This window comes from Cetorhinus maximus, chromosome 14, assembly GCF_964194155.1.
Source record: "Cetorhinus maximus chromosome 14, sCetMax3.hap1.1, whole genome shotgun sequence".
NCBI classification, from domain to species: Eukaryota; Metazoa; Chordata; class Chondrichthyes; order Lamniformes; family Cetorhinidae; genus Cetorhinus; species Cetorhinus maximus.
The window spans coordinates 76,889,330-76,912,290 of NC_135892.1; the positions used below are offsets into that span (position 1 = coordinate 76,889,330).

The window sequence follows — 22,961 nt, forward strand, 5'->3', positions numbered from 1 at the left end:
TGACTTGACATTGTTATGGAGATGAGAGATTGGCAATCAGAAAAGGCAAATAGAAGCTCATAGGGGAAGGGTCAAATTTCAGCTTGTGGTGTAACAGAACATAGTCACAGAACTGTTATATTGACTGTTGAAAGTGAAATTTGTAATTTCTATTGTAAAATTTTCTCTGTCAATGCGTGCTTAACGTTTTGATTTTGAGTTTGACTGTCACAGTAAAAGTTTTTTTTAAAAAGTGAAATCTTGTTCAGTGGTTCCTTTCATCGGAGTTGTTTGGGGATTCCTTTATTTTTGGGTTATTGGCCTCCATGGGGATCATAACAGTAAGTAGGCTTTGTCAGAAACCCAGCTGAGTTGTACAGGATCAGTCAGAGGAAATGGTCCAGGAGTGAGATGGAGTAATTGATGAGTATATGATGAGGGCTACGGACAACAGCCGTCCTAGTTTTTAGCTTGAGGGATTTGTGACTCATACAATACTGAATGCCAGGCAAAAACTCTGACCGCGTTGAGGTGGTGGAGTGGTCCAGAGAGGTGATGGAAAGGTGTAGTTTGGTGTCTGAAGCACTGTGTGATAGTAGATCTGTAATAGCTGTTAGAAAATAAATCCGTGATTTTACACCATGACAGTTGTGCCTCATTAATCTCTTGTGCCTTATTCTGATTTATCCTTCCCCCTCCCCCCAACCTGCCCCCACCCCTGGCAGCCCATGCACTTTCTTACACTTCCCAATAGCATAGATTGTAGACAGAGTAAGCTGATTGCTGTGCAATGATTGCACTTTTGTTGCCCATTCATGAAATAAGTAATATTCACTTTTTGAGAGCGCAGCTTTCTTATCTTTTTCAGTCTATTATGATTGTGCTTCAGTGCAGCTGAAATTTGAGAGGTTCTATTCAAAGGGTAGAGCATCTTTAACATTGTATTGAAATCTTAAGCACAATGTAATTGTAAATTCTACGCATTAATTGAGACTCTGCTGTGTTGCAGATATGCAATTGCAAGCACGTGGAGTTGCATTGCACTCAATTCTCATTGTGACCTCCCCACCTTATTTATGCCACTCTATCCTGTCTAACCAGGAATGTTGAATGGCCATTCCTGCCCTTCATTAAACCATGCTTCAGTACTTAATAACGATGATGTCCTGCTTCCAAGTGTCTATCTGTGCACCCAGTTCATTCCTTATTCACTAGACATGTTGCATGGAAGTATATACCATTAATCAGCGAACAACTCCTTTTTGCTAGCCATTGTTTTCTCTGTATTCCATATTTGCTTTCTAATTTCCTGCCTTCTGTTTCCAGCTTTGCTACTCTCCCTTCCGAATCTGCATACGTTCTCATCCCTGGCAGCTCCTGAACAGCACTAGCAAACTTCCCTGTCATGATTTTGGTCCCAGTCCTGTTGAGGTGTGACCCCTCAGTCTTGTACAGGTCCCATCTCCTCAGAACCAGTCCCAATGTCCTAGGAATGTAAAGCCCTCCCTTCTGCACTATCCCTGCAGCCACGCATTCACTGCTCTGACCTCCTATTTCTGTAGTCACTGGCACGTGGCACAGAGAGTAATCCGGAGATTACTACTTTTGAGATCTTCCTTTTTATTTTCTCTTGGACATAAGTATGCCTGAAGGACCTCATCCTTCTTTGTACCTATGTTATTGGTATCGATATGGGCCATGACCTCTGGCTGCTCACCCTTCTGCCTCCCCTCAGAATGCTCTGCAACCACTTGGTGACATTCTTGACCTGGGCACCAGGAAGGTAACATACTATCCCCAAATTACATCTGCAGAAACCTCTCTGTTTTCCTAACTATTAAATCCCCTATTGCTATTGTTTTTCAGACCTTCTTCCTACTCTACTGTACAGCTGAGCCACCCATGGTGCAATGGACTTGGCTCTGACTATACACCCCAGAGGAACTATTGCCCTCACCAGTATTCAAAACTGAATGCTGGTTAGAGAATGAGATGCACTTGGGAGGGCGCCTGCACCAACTGCCTGGTCCTCCTTGTCAGTCTGGCAGTCACCCATTCTCTCTCTCTCTGCCTTCTCACTCCTAAGCTGCAGTTCATCCACCTCCTGAAACATGCGATCTCATACACTCACTCTCAGCCCCTTGGATGCACTGCAGTGATGTCATCTGCTTCTCAAACTCTGAAACCCAGAGCGCGAGCTCCTCCAGCTGACAATCCTTCCTGCACCTGTGGTTGTCCAGGACACGAGGAGCTTCATTGAGTTCCCACATGGCACAGAATATGCATTCCACAGGACTAAGGTGTTCTGCCATGTCTCTTTGTTTTAGACGTGCAGCTAAACTTGAAAGAAATAAACTTAAGACTTGATTACTTGATCTAGTTTATGTTATAGATGGGTTAAATTAATTATTTACTTGCAGCTTATCGTTACTGCTCAGCCTGGTCCTGCGATGTTATCCTTCTGTGCCTTTATTGTGAAGTGACCTTCTCAAATTCCCATGATGTTTGTTTTCTGCACTCTGCTGGTGCTGCTCTGTTAAGTCATGGGCCTCTCCTGTGGTACTCTGCATTCTTCTTGCAAGACCTCAAAATATTTGGTGATTCTCTTGTTTGTCCTTCAAGTCAAAGATGATCATTATGTGGGGTGTTTGGTAGTGTCCTGGTGGGTATATAGGTGATTGCTAAGGCTGAGTTATACCCAGAAGGTTCTGCTGAAAATGGGACAGTATACTGCAACAATTGAGTCTTACCTGGTCTAGCCTACATGTGACTTCAGACCACAGGAATGTGGTTGACTCTTAAATGCCCTCTGAACAAGAGATGGGCTAGTCAGCAATGCCCACATCCCATGAGCGAATAAAATTTGTGCTGATTGTACGGCCGAAATTATTGCATGCCTTGGAGAATAAGTCCTTGCTGCATTGCATGTCTAGTGCACCGTCATCAGCAAACAGGAAATCACAAAACAGGATGCATTTGTTTGGAGGCCTTGGTCTTTGTCTGGAATTGTCTCGGATTGAACAGCTTTCCGTCCACGCGATATCTAATTTTGATTCCAGGATCACCATCATGGGAGGCATCGGAGAACATGGCAGAGGGTTGGAGCTAGCACACAGCCCTGTTTAATTCCATAAGTGACTGGAAATGGTCACTAGACTCACTATCATCCAGGTCACATAAGAGCATGCCTTCATGGAACTGTTGAACCATTATGATTAATTTCTCAAGACAGCTGAATTTCTCCATTACCTTCCAAAGGCCGTCACTGCTGACTGTGTAAAAGGCCTTGGTCAGTCAACAAACGTGGTGTAGAGGTCCATGTTCTGTTGTCATTTCTCCTGGAGCTGTCAAACTGCAAACCACACTGACTCTGGCAGTGGATCCTGTTTGAACCGCTTAGTGCAACATCTCAGAAGTATTCCGGCAAAGATTTTGCTGGCGATGGAGAGGAGTGAGATTCCTCAGATTGTCAGGAGTTCCCTTCCATTTGTACAGGTGGACTGTTCTTATACTCTTGCTCCCACATAGACTGAAAGAGTTCAGTGAGCTTCTTGACCAGGCATTGACCTCCAGCCCTTAGACCTCAGTTGGGATAGCATGAACTTCTGGAGTTTTGTTGCTGGACTGGAGTCTGTGTTTCAAACAGTGTGGGAGGCTCATCAAGAGAGCAGTTAATGGTGATCTGTGGCGGCCTGTTGATTGCTTTTTCATTGCTGGGTGAAAATCAATTGAGGATGTGATTAAACTGCTCTGCCCATCTTTCTAAAATTTTGGCTTCTTCTCTGAGCAGTGTTTACCCATTGACATTGAGGATTGGTGGTAAACCAGTAGACTGGGGCCCATAGACAGATATCAGAGCATCATGGAATCTCTTTGTCTTTGTGGTGTGTGTATGTCTGAAGTTCATCTACTTTCTCGTTCAGTCAAGTGTTTTGTATCTCTCTAAGCTTGTGTTGGACAGCCGTGCAGATGTTTTGGTAGGCTTCATGCTTGAGGTAGAGGTGATGTTTCTCCTCCAGTAGTTTCTGTATTACCTAATTGTTTTTATTGAACCAATCTTGATACTTATGAGAGGTAGAGCCACGGGCCTCCAGAGCAGTGGAGTACACTAGCCCTTCAGGGCGCTCAGTCCTCCTCAATGCATTGAGTGTCCATATTCGCAGTATACAGGCCACTCTCTAGTTACCCTGAGAGAGTTTCCTTCATAACTGTCGGTTTGAGCTTTGAGACACTTCTGGACCTTCTTGTCCTTGGGGGTAGGGGGCGCTGGTGGGTCCATGAGGACAGATCCTGATGTTTAGCTTTGAATGATAAGTGGTCAGTCCAGCAGTCAGCGCCACACATGGCATTTGTTACATGGACATCCTGCTTGTCCATCTGTCTGATGATGACATATTTGATCCGATGCCAGTTCACATAGAATGGGGGTGCATCCAAGATGTTGTGACTGTTGCGATTAGGGCGGTGGAAAACTATGTTGGTGAGTAAGAACTTATGCTCAGCACACAGCTTCAGCATGAGGAGACCATTGTTGTTATAGCTGTCAACCCCATTTTTCCCTGACGACCCCTTCCCACACCTGGTGATATGCACCAACTCTTGTATTGAAGCCATCAAGAGTGTTTAACTTGTCTGACTCTGGCACAGTAGCAATCAAAGAGTGGAGGTCATCAAAGAATTTATCCTTCACTTCTTCAGGGTTGGTCATGTTTGAGCTATATACCCTGAGGAGAGCTGCTTGCCTGTTTCCGTGCAGGGGCAGTATAAGCACCATCAGATGATCATTCACATCCTTGGGAAGTGTTACGGGCAGAATTTGTGGGGTCCCTTCTAGTCCATAACCAGGATGTGTGTGTGTAAGGTATGTGCATTATCTTACCTTGAGAGTGATTTTTCCTATTTTAAAATAATTTCCCGCAGCAGGCTTTTCGGTGATTTTTTTTAAAAAAAGAGGTTATTTATTATCACACACTTGCTCTGGATATTTGAATACAATGTCTCTAATGCTCATCTCACTCACTATCACACACACACATTAGACACAGTTGAAGTCGTAATTATAAAAATGGAATTTATAACTTGGTCTTTATATCTATGCATAAATGTACATAAAGGAAATTAAAATGAATTTCTCATTTAAATACCTAGTTCCCAACTGAAAAGCAATACTGCATTACTGCTTTTCTTCAATTGTCTCCTACCTTCACCACATTGCATTCTCCAAAGGCCTTGAAGTTGAACTTGGTGCAGGTCTCATATCAATTAAAGGTCAATCTCAAAAAAGTAACAGTGATGCCAGTATCTGAGGATTCATTAATAGCGCTGAACACTGCAACCACCATAGAACATTCCCACTTCTGACCTTATGGAGGGGAGGTCATTGAAACAGCTGAAGATGGTTGGGCCTAGGACACTACCCTGATGAACTCTTGTAATACTATCCTGTAACTTGAGATGATTGGTCTCTCTCAACCACACCACCTTCCTTTTGTACAAGAGACGATTTCAACCAGTGGCAAGTTTTTCACCTGATTTCCATTGATCACAGTTTTAATAGGGCTACTCGATGCCAAACTCAGTCAAATGCCACCTTCATGTCAAGGGCTATATTTTGTTGCAATCTCCATAGAGACTGATAGCTTTTAAAGAAAAATTCAAACTTCCAGTTAACGGCTGCAAGAAATGACTTAAAAAAACCACAATTGACTAAGCATTATTTTCTTTTCATAAGCAACTTATACTTTTAAAATACAGAAAAGAGATTCCTTGTTTAACTTTTAGCATGACCGGAAATCTCCCACTATGATTATATGTTACACTGTCCCTTATGTGGACACCTCGTTCTCCAGGAACGAGTCTAAATGATCAGACCCGTGATGCCTTGCTTCCTGCTTACTTCCCCAGATGGGTAACTTCTAATCCCAGAACTGTCTTTTATGGTGAGGATTATGCTGTAGATCTCTTCCTCTAACTCCAAACTAGGTAAATCTTTTAGCCTCCTTTAAATCCTCACAAACTCAGTCATCATTCTGAAGACAAGCTCCCACCCATGTTCTGTATGGTGAATGATAGAGCTTAAGGTGCAAGTCTGGATTCTTCTATCTCTTGCTCTCTTTACCCCTCAATGGCTACAGACCACACAAGGTAAAAGTGTCAATTGCAAACTGCTGTCAGTCTGATATATTTGAGATTTGAAGCCTGTAACCTAATCTCAAAAATAGCTCTCTACTCTCTCCCTGTGGCAATGGAAGCATATTAGCTTTGTATCTAAGTAGAAATGCAGCTTAGTTATCTTTGATCCCAACTTCCTTTCATGTTAGAAGTAAATGGATAATTTACAGCACCACTGTTTACAACTCGATACCTATAACATCTTTCTGGGAGAGTCAGGATCTATTCATGGAATATTCAGAGACTATGCTATTGTCTTTTAAGCATCAGTACCTGGTGCCCACCCTTCAGTAAAAGAATCCAAGTCTTCATTTAGCCTGTAACAATCAAATGACCCAGGCTTACTGCCAAGCAGACTGCAGAACAGGTCTCATTCATTTACTCTAATTTTAAAGACACTGTCTCAAATTATAATAACTTTATAAATCTCATAATTGTAACTTTCTCCTCATCTCTGGAATTCAGCTCATCTTGGACCCAAACTGTAATGAGATCTACAGTCAAGTGTTCCTGGCAGAACCCAAACTAAACATTGGTGAGGAGGTCATTACTGAGTAAATGCTGTTTGATAGCACTGTTGACGACGCCGTCCAGCACTTTGACAGTCGGCTGATGAGTTGGCGGAGGGGGTGGGTGGTGTTGGGTAATTGGCTGTGTTGGATTTGTCTAGTTTTCTTTCCGAACAGGCCATACTTGGGTAATTTTCCACTTTGTCATTATAACACTGAATTTTACCACAAAAAATCTAAGTTACTCATATTTCATGGACAGGATTTTTCAGTCGGCGTGCGTGGATGAGCCCGACATGCCGACGCATAAAATGATGCACGATGACGTCGGGCGTGTGTCCCGACGTCATCGCGCTATCCTGCGATATTTCGTTCGGCGGGTGCGTGCTGGAGTCGGGTGCACGCCCGCTGATATGTAAATGGCCTATTAAGGGCATTAAGAAAGTAATTGGTGGAATTGTTAACGTTGCCCATCCAACCTTAAGGTTGGCGGGTAGGCAAAAAGGCCAAGCAGCCTTTGCATTTTTTAGGAAACCTCATCCACGAGCGGGATGAGGTTTCCTAAAGCTTTTATTAAATAAATAAAAATTCCGAAATATAAAAACATGTCCCATCTCATGTGACACAGTCTCATGAGGGGATATGTTTAAATAAATTTTAAAATAATTTAATTATTTTAATATAGTCTCGATCTCCCCGAGGCAGCTCCGTGCCGCGGAAATTGAAGCACTCTTTCGCACGCATGCGTGAAAGAGCACTGGTCCTGACTCTCCCTCCTCCCCCCTGCTCACATCAGGTGGTGCTGAGCGCTATGGCACACGTATTACGCTGGGTGGGCCCAATTGGCCCGACTGCGTAAAATGGCGCGGAGCTGATCGCGGGCGGCGATCGGCTCTGCGTCTGCCCCTGCCCGCTCCTGCTGAGCCCGCCGGCCGCCTGAAAAGTTCAGGCCCATATTTCCCACTGTCAGAAGTGGGCCTGTAATACAAATAAATTGTCGACATTTCTTCAGAGGCAAGAAAGCCACTTCAGGTTTTATTTCCTCCCTCTAAAAGTCAAGCCCTACTAGGAAACGTAGCTGACGGTGGTTGAACTTGTCATGGTATCTGCTATTTCATTCTGGTTATTTTAATTTTGTTGACTGTTATGGACAGGGTAAAGATGATGGGCAGGCCTCCCCCTTGTTTTTTCACCCATCCACTGACAGAAGGAAATGTGTTTTTAAAAAAAAAAATGTTCTGAGTGCTTTAATTGTCAGGAACAGGCAAGTGACAGGCTTTTATAAGTTTTAAAAGAAAGATAGACGTTTAATATTGTTCAACACCCGAATATATGCAACTACATCCATGCTCAGTCTCACATGGATATACACACACAGGAAAAAATGTGATGTAAATGGGATGTGTTTGTTTTCTGATTTCAAGAGTTCTTTGTTACACTTGCTTTTCCCTAGGGTGAAGACTTGAAACGATGCAGGCTTGTAATTCTTTTTGTCCAGTGAAGAAAAACTCTGGTAGTTCAGAAGGACGGATTCGCTGTTGTTTTATGTTGCAGTAGCAGATTTCTCTTATTATGCTCCAGTCAAGATGCAATAGCGGAGCCCTGGTACAGTTCCTCAGGCAGAGAGCTCAAGGCCGACTTGATTCTCTGCCCACATGTGGCTTAAGAGCAGGTTCTTAAACAGGGTCTTTTCCTTTCATTGGCATAAATGTTTCTGCCTGTCTGACCAGAATATGCTTTATCAAAACCCATGTCAGAAACCTTGTCTGCCATGTGACCAGAGCATCTCTTCCCATTGTTCTTATAAACTGTTTCTGATGGTTAGGCCATTGTCAGGCAATGGCATCCGGATGCACCTCGATTAAAATAGAGCTTCTCTCACACGTTGTTTCTGAATTTCAAATTTGGAGTCACAGAGGCTACAACAGTATTGTGAAAGTGGTCATTTTAATTAGTTGGAGAAATGCAACCACTATCGCAGGAAGGACTGTTCGCATTTTAATGACTTCACCAAGACTTGTCCAGGCATGAAAAGTAGCTCAGTGTTCTTACAGTTCCATGTGTTGGCAAGAATAAAGGTCATCTGATCTCTCGGCTCCATTTTTTGTTACAGGAAAGTGTCCATTTTGGCTTATACTTAAGCTAATATTTATAGATCATAATTTCTTATTGTGTGAGCGTGACATGGCCTAAAGGAATTCCATCAATATTGGTGAAAGGCTACAACTAATACAGTACAGTTACAACCATGAATTCTGAGCAACCGTTGCTGCCCCGGATGTTCTATGCAATCAGTGATGCTAAGTCCCTCATACTATATATAAACGGGCACAATCGTTGCCTTAAAAGGAAATGTTTCTGCAGTAAACATGGTATCTGAGTCTTGCTGTTTTGTAGAACTGGCATTGTGAACCTAGGTGTTCAGCCAGCTACAGCACCATGTTTCCACCCACCAGCAGCAGGACCTGTTTACCAGGCAGCATGTGATGCAGTGATGGATGGCTTGGGTCTTCTATTATTATCACATTTGCTCAAGCTGACTTACACCAAGGCAGAACCAGCTGGATAAAAGAGTGTTGAGGATTAGCTGTACTTCTAGGGCAATGAGGTACATTTTACTCTTAATGAAATAAAAAGTGGTGGCTTATTGTACCTAATAAAGAAATTTTTCCCATTTCCCCATTGTGCTGAAGTACGTAAGATCCATTTGGGCTGTTAAATATGGATTTCATATACTTTGTGTGCGACAGTACGTGGTTTGCTACATACACTGTTGATTTGTTTTTAAGATGACCCAAGGCATGGTGTATTGCTTCTACTATAAAGCAGCGAAGTGATGTGTGTCACACAAGGTGATTTCCACTTCTGACCCAGGCCATGTGGGGCAAATGTCAAGGAAGGGAAAGAAATCTAGAACTATTGTAGATCACAATCAGCTCAAAACTGTTAGCACCTTGAAATAATACTTGTATATCCTGGATAGGTCTGTTTCTTTTTAAAAAAAGAATGTATTAATAAATTTCTAGTGGCTTTGTCAACGGTTGGTTGATAAGTTTTTGTGCATGTAAATACATGCAATGAGACCTGGGAGAGAAACTTGACAAACTCACTTCAGAGCCACAAGATGATCAGAACCTACAACCAAATCATTGACAGGCAGATTTTATGGACAATGTCAGCAAGGCAATTTATGATGATAAATATTGACAAGCATAATCAAAAGGTCATGACAATAGGAAGATGTCTGCAAGACATTTCATAAAATGCACACCTTTCTCCCTTTGTATTTACTTTGTCTTTTTGTTTTGTGCTTTGTCTGTACGTATCATACATGCATACAAGTGCAGTTATGCCAGGGAAAGGTATAGAAAGAGGGAAACTGTTTGCATTTTATGTTTTTGCTGAGAGCTGCTTTTTCCCCACAAAGCTGGATGATTTATGCTGCAGAATGCTGTATCTGACTGTGAAACAGGACATCGTCGCTGAATACCAAGTTAAGAATGACACCTTTTTATCTGCTCTCACTGTTACTACCAACTCGGGTAGTATGTCCTTCTCTTGGAAATCACTGCACTTGGTAACCTGGTCAAAAACTGATGGCACTTTATTACAACAGTGCAATAGTAGCTTCAGTGATGGGCAGCCCTGGTAGTTTAACTTGTGGCCATGGACTACTCTTGTAATTTTAATATTATATTATAGAAATATAGAGCACAGATGGGCCTGTGCTGGCTGTTTGGTAGAGCCATCCAATTCATCCCACTACCCTGCTATTTCCCAATGGCCCTGTATGTTTTTTCTCTGCAAGTATTTATTCAGTTCTCTTCTTGAAAGTTACTATTGAACCTCCTTGCAGGACCCTTTAAGTCCTTGCATTCCAGATCACAAGCATGCACATTGTTTAAAAAATATATATCTAATCTTTGTCTCCCCTGGTTCTTTTGCTAATCATTTTAAGTCTGTCTTCTGGTTACTGACCTTCCTGCCACTGGAAACACACTCTCTTATTTACTTTATCAAAACTATTCATAATTTTAAATACAGTACAATGTCTAAAATCTGGCACCCTCAGGACCGAGACCCTGCTGGATTTCGGGTTTTCCTGGACTTCAGATAAAATCTGAAGCCAATGCTAGGCCAAATGCAATGAAAAAGACATCACATAGAATAAAATAAATAAGGTTTTTTTTCAATAAAGTATGAAAAAGAATACAAAATAGTATATAAATAAAATTTGAAAAAAAAGGTTTTTGTACTAGGTTGAGCTTGAGGGAGAGGGCACAATTGGGATCTCTCAGGTTGAAGATGGGCCTGCAATAGGTTTTTACAGCGTGGAAGTTGCATTTGAAGTTGAAGTCAGGCCAATAGCACTCTGTTGGGATGCCTTGTTAAAGAGGTTAACTAATATTATTTGTTTCATAAACTTAGGCTTCCCTTTGATTAGTTTTTCTTGAATATTGTAAACCTTTATTATCTCTTGCTCCATTATGAAGCTACGTTGCTCTAGGGCACAAATTAAATTTTTGCACGTATTTATACATTTGTCTATGGACATTTTTTCTCCACTTGATCAACAATGAGTCATCTTAACTCTTATCGTTCTCCTCTGGATGTAAAACCCTTTCCACAATTTCACCATCTGTAAGTATGTGAACAAGGGGAGCATCATTGTCAATGTCAATAACATCTCTGCTATCTTGCTTATCCAATGATTGCGCAGCTTGAGAAGACAACTCACTAGCATACTCGTATCAGTCCCAAAATTCATTTTCTTCTCATAAGACAAACCAAATCCTTCAAAATTAGTATCGTCATTAAACATAGTTGCCGGCCATGGGTTGTGCCTTTAGTCACTTGGATCTACGCATGCTCAGCAGCCCAGATTGCGTCCTTTACTGTAAATTCTTTTTGGAACTCTGCTATCCCCAGGTCTCGGTTCACAGCACTAAGCATCTGCCTCATAAATTTGTCCTTATACTTAGACTTCATGGACCTTAAATTCCTTGGTCCATTGGCTGTATCAGTGATGTTACGTTCGGGGGTAAATCTAACGCCAAACACATTAGGTGGGATTTTCAGGCTCCACCTGCCAGTGGGATCGTCCGGTCCCTCCAAAAATCAATGGGCTTTTGGCTGGGCTGCTGAATCTCCTCCGTTGGACCCCACCAGGACAGGGCTGGAAAATCCTAGCCGTTGTCTTTCACGAAGTTCAGCATTAGGATGCGCTGAGCAATTGTCAAGCAACAGCAATATCTTACACTTTGCTTCAAGCCCAACCAACTTAAAATGAGTGCAAACCTTGGGAACGAAGTGCTTTATAAACCAGCTCAAACAAATTTGCCTGGTTATCCATGCTCTCTTGTTAGCATAGTAACGAACTGGAAATATTCTTACCACCTTGAAACATCTTGGATGGTGCCTTTTTCTGATGCACAACAGCTTACACTTGTGTGTCCCAGCTGCATTAGCACAACCAAGCATAGTAAGGTTATCTTTTGCATCTTTTACACCTGTTGGTGCCTTCTCATCAGCTATTGCTAAGTTTTCCCGTGGCATGTAATGCCAAAATAGGGATGTTTCATTGGCACTATAGATATGTTCAGCACAGAGGTTTTCATCAGCATTAAATTAGCTGAAAATTACATAGTTGAGTTCGCCATCTCATGATCTGCTGAAGTTTTATCTACATACTTAATTGCTTTATTCCATGGCGCCTATTAATTTTTGTTAACCAACCTGAAGTGCAGTTGCATGGAGTTGAAATATTCAGTTTATCAGGGAAAATTTTGGTTTGCTTAATCAACAGTGACCCAGTGAACGGCATCGACTCAACTCCTCTGACAGATCCACTCCATCATCACTGTCTTAAGTCATCACTTTTAGATTTATGCATAATTTTTCACATTAATTTGTTTAAATCATAAATGGTGGAGCTACCCATCCCACGCTCTTCACTCAGCTTTTGCACTGATGCACCTCTATCTAATTTCTGCAAAAATTCCACTTTTTTGGCTGTAGACAAGGAAATACGCTTCCTATTGCAGTGCCACCCATGGAGGTATCTGCTGACCATTTTGACATGATGGCAGAACTTTATTATCAGTACTGTATTGAAAGTTTTTTTAAATTACAGGGTATTACCCTGTACACAGAGTGATATGGGTGGGGCAGTTCGGGCTGGTTGGGCAGGTCATGTGGGGCTGAGGGTCGTCAACTAGAACACGGGAACTAGATTGGCAGATGAAGCAGAGAAGTTGGTGCTATCGAGAACCAGTGCCTGACAAAATTGTCCCAGTAAGTCCAAATTTCTTTTTGCTACAAATGAAAAGCAGCGCTTTCAAAAATGTCCAGTTTTTGGACAATTTCAGTTTTCGGATAGCTGAATTTTAGATGTTGTCCCTGTATCTCCTTCTAACCTTCCCTGCTCCAGGTTTAACAACTCCAGCTTCTCCAGCCTCTTCACGTAACTGATGTCCTCATCCCTGAGATCAGGCATGTCTTCAAGGTCGAATTTCAAAATCTCACTCTAACAATTACGTAATAATCTGATTTACAAATAACTGGAAACAGATATCTTTCTCCCAAAACATTTGTAGGAAAAATGAAAGGAAATGTCTATGAAATTTAATAAGTTGGTATGTGTTGGATTTCTGGGACAAGCTATGTAATTTAATCAACTTTAAATCTGCAGATTATTGGCCTGATCTATTTTTCATTGTGAACTCCAGAAACAAGGCTATATTGGGCTATATTTCTTAACATTGGTCTTTTGCAAAGCTTTCAGGGCTAATCAAGTACAAATTACACGCCAGTTACTGGATACTCAAAATTCAATCTGACGACTAAGTTGAACTCTATTTTTAGTGGTCTCAGACTGTTGGATGTCAGGTTACTTCCAACCCAGCCCCTTAGGCTCAGTTATTAAATGAATGTGTAAATCTTCAGAGTGAGGTTTATATAAAAGTCTGAGGAGGGAGGGGAAAGAGAAATGAAATTTAAATGAACAGCTTTCCAGATTGCCAAGTTTTGGATGTGAATTAGTGTTATTTTTAAGCAAGGTAGCACTAACTCATCACAACCCAAGTACTTCCACTTTTTGCTTATTTTTAGGTTGTGGCAGAAATTACAATCTGCATATTTTCCAAATGTTTTGGTCACAAAATTGCTGAATTTCAACCTTTTTCCTTTATTGCAATAACTATACAGTCTACTCTTGATGTAGCACATCACACAATAATAATGAGTAATTTATAAACTAAATATCAAAATCTAATTCGTGGACAATTTCAGCAAGATTACAACAGCAAGCCGAAAATCAGTGAAACTAATCCTATGTTTTTCTTTGGATAGAAAAGTACATTCTTAGCCATAGGACACGGTCTTGTGGTTCATGACTGTAAATGTAAAGTAACAATGCTATCCTTTGCTGACTGTAGTAGCATCTGTTTAATATTAGAACATGACCTTTAGCACATGGCACTTGTGACATACTAAAAAGATTACTTCAGCAAAATTCAGTTTGAAGGTGGCCATTAAACTCTCATGCTTCCAGACACATCTATTGATGAATCCTTCCACCAGCCTCATATATTATTCTCATGAAACATGTGGTCCTGCTGGGAAGTGCTTTTTAGAAGAAGCCAGAGTTAAATGCCAAGTTAATTGTTAGGTGCAGGATGGGGGTAGGCGGGAAGGACTCAAAAGGATAGTTTTTCTGTAGGAAGCACTATTGCACTTGCCAGGTTTCAATGCGGGACTTCACAAATGAATCACCCTGAAGGAAAATCTTCAATTCAAGTTCCATGCATATATGCATGTGAAGAATTGTGAGTCTTTATGGACTATGTTTGTGACACATTAATTCATTCAAAGATCTGGGTTTGGCTGAGGCTTTTTTTATAACATTGCTCTTTCAATGCAGCAACAGTCCAAAACACTGTACAGAGTTGCCAAGCCAGCATACAATATAAATATGCATTGCTTTTTCTTGTAATTTGCTATATTTTTATGGGTAAAAATATTGTATCTATATCCTGCCAATTGCTGTAGAACTGTTTTGCAAAAGAAAATTGTTGACTGTTTATGTAACCATATTCCAATAATGCTACTTGATAGGCAAAACAACCCTTTATTTTGGCAGTTGAGGCCTGAAAGATTAGTGCTGCAGGACTTGCAGTTTATCTGTGTAAAACCTAACTTTTCACAAATGATCCATGTAACACCTGCTGCATTGCTCCTTGTGTGAAGTAGCTGATTCTCGAGTCACACATTTTTGCAAGTAATTTAAGTTGCAAGGCTGCAAATTATCATTGCTATTAGCATTTATTTAGCTTGGTGGAAAAATTACATCATGTGGATGACCTGTGTGAGACCAGAAATGCCATGTGTGGCAAATTACGAGACAGTGCATGATGCACCATCAGTTGAATTATCATGACTTGAATTAGCATGACTGCAGTTACACTGGGGATAATACTGGTCAAGGGATAGAGGCAGCCCATTTATTTATGTTCTTAACTTCTGAGCTCCAAGATTCACTGGGAACCCCCCACCTCCCCCCACCCAACAACACCACTGCTCCCCCACCCCACCACTGGTTCAGCTGCTTATTTCACACCCCACCCAATTTTACTTTCCATTGACCTCACTGGCAGTTTATTCATTGAGTTTAGTTAAAGTTACCTCAAACCTGAATCACACCCCTAATTTTTTTTTCAGCTTGACAGAAATTTTGAAGCTCTGCTTATCACACTAGAGCTTTGGAAATATTTCCAATCTCTTTGTGATGCAGGCCACCTCCGTGGTTTGACACTTTAATTCTTCCCTCCCAGTCTCACTCTTTCTGAACTTCCTGTCTTCTGCAATGTTCTAATGAAGCTTTAACAGCATTTGTTTGATTTGTTTTAAAACATAGTTTTCTTGTTTGTTTTGACTATTTTCGTACAGTTGAATCACCTGTTAATGACTAGTTTATTCAAGTTATTTAGAATTTGTGCTCAATTAGGCTTTCCTAGATTTCCACTGGCGCCTTAGTTTAGTTGTTCACCAATTAATGCACCCACCATTTTGAATATCTTGATGTGAGTTTAAGTTTCGTGAATGGAAAACCATGTTGTTAGTTCACTAGCTCTGAGCTGAAATTATTCCTATGGTCCCCCATTTAGCAACCTAACTGGCAAACTGACCTGGATTATTTAACTTTAGGCTGCTTTCCAGTAAGTGTCATATTGGCCCAGATCTTGTGGTGATATAACGATGAAACTGTCATTACCCCACTGAAACTGATAGAAATTTGGGGACTCCATACATCGCAGATTATTGCGGAAATCCAGAATTTGCTGCTGGTGATCCTGTGCCCCTTCAGAGGATGTGCTACTGTGCCACCCCCTCCCCCAGTGTGCAGTTTCTAAGCAATCAATGAATTGATGAGAACTTCCACTCCTTCACTGTTAACCCCACTGTAAAAACTCTTGGAAAAACTTGCACCTTGTTGAATGCGGTATAACTGGATTTTTAAATAGTGTATTAACTACATGATTAATGCTAAACACCCCCATTGGTACTATAAAGCTTTTTTTAAATTTGTCGAATGTCAAATTTCTCCATTTATAATAACTCCACATTTAATTTTTAAAAAATATTGTTTGTATTATTTTAACTGCAATCGAAATCCAATCATTTATTTTGCTATCTGAGAAATTTCAAATCAAAAGTGAAAGGCAAAGTGCTTTTAACTTCCTGGTTTGCTGTCTGTAGGAATGTTTCAGTATAATTGGCTGCTTGCTGATGATACTGCTGCCCACCTAGCGATCCCTCGACTTGGAGCCAAATTTAAACTACCTTTGGGGAAAGTAACACGCCAGAGGTTGCTAGAAGTTTGCGGGCAGCTTTCTTAGAGACCAGCGGCGAGCACCACTGTTTTGTTGCATACAGCAAAATCTAACCCATTGTTTTAAACACTGTTGTACAAGTTAAAATGGGAAAATAATGGGTACTCGCAGAGGACAAAGATCTTTTGCACAGGGCAATGTTAATGAAAAATTAGCAACTTGCTGTGATGATAGGACCTAAGGAAAACTGTTAGCTGAGTAGCAGATGGGTGTTCAAATGCACCTTGTAGGAAAGAAGTTTAGGGGTACTCCAACTATTAAATCACAGTTTCATAGGAGCCCTTAATCATGTGGTATCATGAGATGCATTGATCTGTGTGTCCCTGTGTGTTAAATTTGTAGTCTGAAAAGTGTAACATTTAAGGTACAGGATGTTCCAATGCTTGTTACATTGGTTCATGCCTAGTAACAAGGTGGGACCCACTGGGAGTGTTTTAATAGGTCACCAGAACAGTTCAAAGGTCAGTGAACAACTCTTGGGGCAGTCAGTTTCACAGAAGTGTCACAGGCACAGGGACAGGAATAGGTCCCATTAAGTAAGCTAAAAGAAGGGAGCAAAGAAGTGGGCTCCAAATTAAAGAAAGAGCTTCAGTTAGCAGACTGACTCCGTACTGTGAGCCGTTGGGGCAAAGGTACCCCTTTGGAGCAATGGTGTTCTGCCATAGATCTGAAAGTGCGCTTGTAAGCTAGTGTTGAGTGTACTCAGAAATCCAGGATGATGGAATCTCAGAAAGTGAGATTGAAACTCCTTGAGGTGGGCCATTGTTAAAGCCACCTGAGTGGGAGTAACATTTGGAGAGAACTCAAAGAGGAGATCTTTGAAGGTGAAGCTGGGAATCCCTCGTAAGACAGAGATTCAGCGAGATTGTTTGACTTGTTGTTTACTGACACCTGGGTGCATTCTTGAGAAATTCATGAACTCTATCTTGGTTGTATCTGTCATTTACTCTGTAGTGTGGTGTGTTCAGCCACAGTTCACCTGTTAATTCTTATTTACCTCAAACTTACCTGAATGTTGTTTGAGTATAAGATACATGTTGTAAATTGTTTTATTTTTGAGTGTGTACAGTTTGTTCAAAACCCATGGAATCTTGTGCTTTATTCCAAAAGTTTTTACTACTTTAAACAAAACATTACTGGTCCCTAACCAAATCGCCCCCCCCCTCCCCCCCCACATCCCAGAGCCTGGCCAAAGATCATAACAGTGGTGATAGCACATCAATTGCTGCCATGTCAAATAATCCTTGCGCGTTTATCAAATGCTTGGGCCCAGATTTTCATGGCTTCATGGAGACTCCATTTCTGACAATATCTATTTTTATTGGTAGGGGAAAGAGCATGGGATGTGAATACACTTAGGGGAGACCCAAATCCTACAGGGCCATTTGAACACATTGCTGAGTTCAAACAGATCCCATTTTTGTTGGAGCCAGGTTCGTTCCTTCAGTGTGTGACTTTGGATTTTTAAGAGTAGACGGGATAAGGTCTGTGGAACTGTCAAGTTACTTAGATCCCTTGGTCTTTAAATTGGAAAAAGAAACAGCCTGCTGTGTCTGAGAGCTGAAAACATTGGCGCTTTGTTTCAATAGCTGTTTGTTGACATAAGCCTGAGGGCTATCATTATATTAATGTATTATTGCTGCTTGTCTGTTCCCATGACCTATCATTATCATAGTGTGGGGCTGTGAGTTTACTGTTTGATTGACAGCTCCAAAAGGTTATTAAGGGATTAGTTTTCTTTGATGTTTGGCTATGAATGCAGATGTTAATTTTTATAAGGGATTAAGTACTTGAGGGAATTTAGAAGTATTGAGTGGGCTTTTATTGCAATGAGAGTGTAATTTTTTATATAGTGAAGTCTGTATTAGAAAGTTAGAACTTTAATTCATCTCACCATGGTTCCTGAGGTTTGCCCATGGTGGATACTGGGTGAGTTGGCATTGAGGATGTAAGGGCAAAGGGTGATTAGTGGGGGGCATGGGTTGGCATGAGTTGACACTAAATTGGCATAGTGGCTATAAGGGATCATGATGATTGGGGGGCATGAGTTGGCACTCAGTTGGCTTTGGGGCTATAAGGGGCCATGGAGATGAGTGGTGGGCATAGGTTTGCATGGAGGGTATGAGGAACCATTGGGGATGGGTGGGGATATGAGTTGGCATGGGGAGTATGTTGGGTGTGAGAGGGAGAGAGATGTAGGGGGTCTGATTTTCAACCGCACAAATGGGACGAAGTCCAAGAGCACCAAGGGCTGCCTCAGAACTGTTTCCAGAGGGGCAGGTCCAACTCCACTGCACACACAGCCATCACCAACCCCTACCTTCCGCCCGCCCCTCCAGGAATCAAGATCCCGTTGTTCAGGGCACTTTTTCCTCAGGCAGGTGCGGCGGGCTGGGATATTTCCTGACTCGGTGCACCTGCCACTAAAGCAAAAACTCCAGGCCTTGGGTAAACTCCCATGGTCAAGACCATGTAGTCTTCAGGTGAAGTAGGGTTAGAGGGTAGGGATAATTGGGTAGGGGTGTGGCGATGTCATTTAGTCTTCATTGTAAAATAACCATTCTTCTCCATTATGAATTAATGTGTCCGTATTTAAAATCAAAGTTGTCTGCGTAAACTTATGCTGTGATAGCATCCTCCGATCAGTGGAAAAGAACTGACAAATAGAAGATTTTTTATACATTATCAATTTACAGATAGATTACACTCTCCAGATATAACTGTAGTGAAGATCAGTAACATGCAGTTAGGTCCAGACGGTTGGTGTTATGGCTCAAATTTGGGTTCTCCCCTCTTAAATGTATACCACTTAGGAATGCTCTTATGGCATAGTGCAGATTTGAATGACTTCAAATGATAGATTAACTGTGTTTTAGAGTTGTCTTTGTTCTTTAAATTATTCACATGTACTGCAGATTTCAACCACTCCTACATCTGCCCTTCCAGGGCTATAGTTTTGTGAGTATTTAAAATCAGTTTTTAGGTTGCTTGCTGTTGCATCAAAATGGGTAGTACTGAACTTGGGGCTTGGCACGGTACAGGAGTAGACGATGTCATGTGGAATCACCTGTTTTTAGCGTTGTGATATTTTTACATAGATTCTTCAGTCTTCTGTGACATCGCACATAGGCCTACTTTCTTTAAAATAGAGTGGAACCGACAACTTGAAAATAAAGTTAGCAGGACTGAGGTTCTCAAAATGAGAAATGAGGTTATCTTCAAAAGGAAACACAAGTGGGACCATGGGTGCGTTGGGGGGGAGGAACAGAAATGGGTCAATTCCAGTAATTAGAAAGAGCTGGAACCATTGTTGCAAAAGGCATAACAAGCCGAATAATGGAGAGAAGAAGGAATACAACTGTACTGAGGGCTATTTAAAAGGCAGCCCAGCAGATACAATGATTAAACTGGACACCAGCTTCAATTCTGAAAATAAAGAACACAACGGGCCCACGTTTTTAAGTAAGTCAGGTTTCTTTTAAAACATTGATTGTACTAGCACTGCCATGTTTTAAAAGAAGGAAAGGGTCAAAGAGAGAGGCTTATTAGTGTGGGGGTAGTCTGCTCTGTATCAGATACGAGTAGCCAATATCATCAAACCTGCCTGCCTGATTTTAAAGCGTTAAGAGCAGCTGAAATAAAAGTGCATGCCGTCTGAGGTGTCCTGGATCTGATTCCCAGGCACTGAGCAGACTTTGCAGTGGGGAAGGGTGTGCGCCAGGCAGAAACATCATGACAGTGACCACCATTGCGGACTTCATTATCTTTGTTGCATCTTCACTTTGGCTTGCTGCTGCTCCTCCTATAACTGCACACATCAACAGGCCTCAAATCTTTCGGAGAAATTATAGATTCATTGACTGGTTGCAGAACTGGAGGAGGTCATTTGTCTTGTTGGGTCTGTGCTGATGCTCTGCAAGAGCAATTTAGCTGGACCTACCCCTTGCCCTTTCCCTGCAACTTCTTGCCCCCTTCAGGTGCTAATCCAATTACTTTTTGAAAGCCACCATTGAATCTGCCCCAACCACCCTTTCAAGCAGTGTATTCCAGATCATAACCACTCACTGTGTGGGGAAAAAAAATAGCAGTGAAATTGGGTTTACTGATGAACTAAGATAATCCTAGTTTGAGACTACCATGGGAGACCAATTTCAAATAGTCCTGAACCAAATCTCAAGATTTAGAATATTTCAAGATTATGTAGCTTGAATTTTCCTTCTATGGCATGGGCAGCTAGGATTCAGATCCAATGGTGAAAGTGAGTTCATGGCTTTTTGGCAGTGATGTTATTCATTGCTGCCCAAGACTAGACTGCTCTTGAAATGGTCGAAATCTGGTATCTGATTGAGGTTATTTCACATACAATGGCCTAAATTGATACCTCAAGTGACAACTCTGTCCAGTGGGTTAAAGGTGTAATGTCGCTCTTTGTTTCTTGCCACATTGCTCTACAGTCACAACATGAGATTCATGGTACAAAGGGTCAAAGATGCAACTGCATGCCACCTAGTCACTTAGGCTTAAATTGCAATTGATTTATTTTGCTTTGTGCTAAGAAGACAATCGCTGTAAATTGGTGACAATCTGCTCAGAGACTACCATTGTCATAAAATGTACAAAAAGTGAGGAATTACTTCCTCTTTTATTTGTCTTGACATTATGCACATGGATTCAGAGACTCCTGAACAAGAATATATCTGGTTAACGCCACATGGTGTTGGGGAGGTGCAGTGTAGAGGCTGTAGAATATGCAAATCCTAAAAACATACCCTCAACAGGGACAACGCCATCCATGTAAATGGAGTGAGGATTGTGCTTGATGATGTGGCAAACTAGAAAAGTATCTTGTTGCAACATTTCAGAATGAGTGATGACAAGAGTTCAAACGTCAAAAATATTCTTGGTAGTTTAATGGTAGATGTGTATGCAACTCATTTCACTTCGCTTGAGGAAAATTATGTACCTGTATTTGCCATCCTGTGTTTATGTTGGTACCTCAAGCTTTCATGAGTTGTGAAAACCTACATTTTAAGCTATTAAGCACTTAAATCCAAAAAAGTGCTGAATATTCATCTTTACTTGTTTTCAAGTTATAGAAGATCCATCAAAAACAGTCTTATAGAATTGAGCTCATCCTGGAAAAAGGCAGTCCTTCAGAAGTTTTTCTTCTGGCGTGTTTCTTATTGTACACTGTAAACCATTGTTTCTAGGTTTGTAAAGATTAGTGGGAAATGGTACCTATTTTTAAAATGCTAAAACAGGATGTTCCGTGCATTGGAAAATAATATTTTAAAAAAAAAACATATACATTTTGGAAGCTATAATGTGTTTGCAAAGTTGTGAAAAGCAGAAACTGATTTTAACGGTGGTCAACCAACAGTACTAATGATTCAAGTTACAGAGAATGCATGGCAAGTGTGAGAAAGTTATTCTTTGTGACTGTCACTTTGCCTCAGCTATAGGTTACATTTTATAAACAATGCTGAAGCATAAATGATTTATCATATTAATTTAACACATGTTGAATCACAGTGTAATATGTTTTGAGGATAGAATAGTTTCATGCATTTTTGTACTTCTGCAGTGAGTTCTCCAGAGTAACAAAGATGATGGGTTTGGGAATTGCAGCCAGGAAGAAGATCACTTGTCACTGTCAGCAAGGAATGTCCTAATTGTACATTTTAAAAATAGCCCAAACCAAATGAATATAAAGAAATTAACTTTCATTCGTCATAACTTGTTGATGGGCTCCATGACATGGATCAAGACAGTTAAACTGTGATCCGCGTAAAATTAAGTGGTCTGTCATATACCCCTAAGTGGCTTTTAAAGCGCTTGGTAAACTTGGACGGTGATTCATATATGTTTTACTATTAAATAAACTCTGTATTTCAAAATGTATGGTTTATGAAAAAGCCAGAAACTCTGCACTTGGGAGTGCACCTAAGAGGTGGGTGTGCTTGCTGCAAATTGTTTCTTTCCCTTGTGGAAATAATTTTATAATCAGCTTTCTTCTTTGCCTTAGTAAAGCGCTAGGCCATGGGTAAACAATAACTTGCATTTACATAGCACCTTCAATGTAGTAAAATGGCCCAAACTGGTTCATGTCAGTGTTATCAAACAGAATTTGACACCGAACTATGGAAGGAGATTTTAGGCCGGTGATAAAAAGTGAGGTCGAAGAGGTAGGATTTTGAATGTCATAAAGGAGAAGAGGCAGGCGGAGGAGTAGAGGGGTTTAGTGAGGGGCTTCCAGAGCTTGGGACCTTGGCAGTTGAAAGCACAACTCCCAGTGTGGAGCAATGAAAATCAGAGATGTGTAAGAGGCTAGAGTTGGAGGCTGCAGAGATCTCGGTAGGTAATAGACTCTGAGCAGGGGTGAGTCCAAGTCCATGGATGGATTTGAAAACGA

At 41.1% G+C, this 22,961-nt stretch overlaps 1 protein-coding gene across 6 annotated transcripts in view; it reads left to right on the forward strand.

Annotated features, from left to right (window-relative positions):
* Window positions 1–22,961, forward strand: part of mark1 (MAP/microtubule affinity-regulating kinase 1) — a 190,460-nt gene that overhangs the window by 47,472 nt on the left and 120,027 nt on the right. The window lies entirely within an intron of this gene.